Consider the following 1,374-nt stretch of genomic DNA (forward strand, 5'->3'; position numbering starts at 1 on the left):
TTTTTTTATTATACCAGGGATGCTAATGTCTGTAATCAAGATCTTTGTATCCTCACTAGCCACTGGAGAGGTCCTGGAGACTGGCGAGTATAAAGTTAATGGCAGGACCCTGAACAGCACTATGTACAGAGGGATCTTGGGTTCAAGTCCATAATACCCTGAAAGTGGCCACGCAAGTAGATAGGGTGGTAAAGATGATACATGGCATGCTTGCCCTTATTGATTGGGGAACTGAGTACAAGAGTCAGGATGCCATGGTGCAGCTGACTACGACTTTGGTTAGGCCACACTTAGAATATTGCATTCAATTCTGGTCGCCACATTACAGGAAGGTTGCGGAGGCTTTGGAGAAGGTGCAGAAGAGGTTTACCAGGATGACGCCTGGATTAGAGGGTATGAGCTATAAAGAGAGGCCAGAAAAACCAGGGTTGTTTTCTCTGGAGTTGTAGAGGCTGAGGGGAGACGTGATGGAAATCTATAAAATTATGAGATGCATAGATAGGGTTGACAGTCAGAATCTTTTCCCAGAGTTGAGAAGTCTAATACTAGGCATGTATTTAAGGTGAGAGGGGGCAAGTTTTTTTTTAACACAGTGATAAGAGTCTAGAACACACTGCCAGGGGTGGTGGTGGAGGCAGATAGAATAGAGGCGTTTAAGGGACTTTTAAATAAGCACATGAACATGCAAAGAATGGACAGATATGGACCAAGGGCAGACAGAAGGGATTAGTTTAATTTGGCATTGTGGCACAACATCGTGGGCCGAAGGGCCTGTTCCTGTGCTGTACTGTTCTATGTTAACACAGGGGCAAGCTAATCTCTGTAATATACACAGGGACTGAATTTCTCAATTATACACAGGGGCTGCTAAAATCTTTATTATACACAGGGAATACTAATTTCTAATATCAGAAATCACATGACACCAGGTTATAGTCCAGCAGGTTTATTTGAAAACACAAGCTTTCAGAGCCTCGCTCCTTCAAGTGTAAGTGAGAGGGGTGGCATCAGACACAGAATTTATAAGTAAAAGATCAAAGGGTCACATCACTGATGAGGATGTATTAAACAAACCTAAGATGCTGTTAAATCGTTAATCAGTCAGTAGGTTTTAATTGATTAATATGTACATGTAAATCCCCGAATTTCTTTCAAGTCACTGCCCTGAAAGAACTAAAAGTTTTATCAGTGTAAAGGTGATGATATTTTAGGTCAGACAATGCATGTTAGGTGTGAGGCCTTGTTTAGAATCCGTTTGTGTTTTGGTTTGGAGTCAGACTGGTTCTATTTCTGAAGTAGGAATTTATAAAACGCCACATTGACTGTCTATAAATTGCATGCTGTTTGAACAAAATAAAATGTACCTGCAAATAC

This window comes from Rhincodon typus, chromosome 28 (genome assembly GCF_021869965.1).
Source record: "Rhincodon typus isolate 14 chromosome 28, sRhiTyp1.1, whole genome shotgun sequence".
NCBI classification, from domain to species: Eukaryota; Metazoa; Chordata; class Chondrichthyes; order Orectolobiformes; family Rhincodontidae; genus Rhincodon; species Rhincodon typus.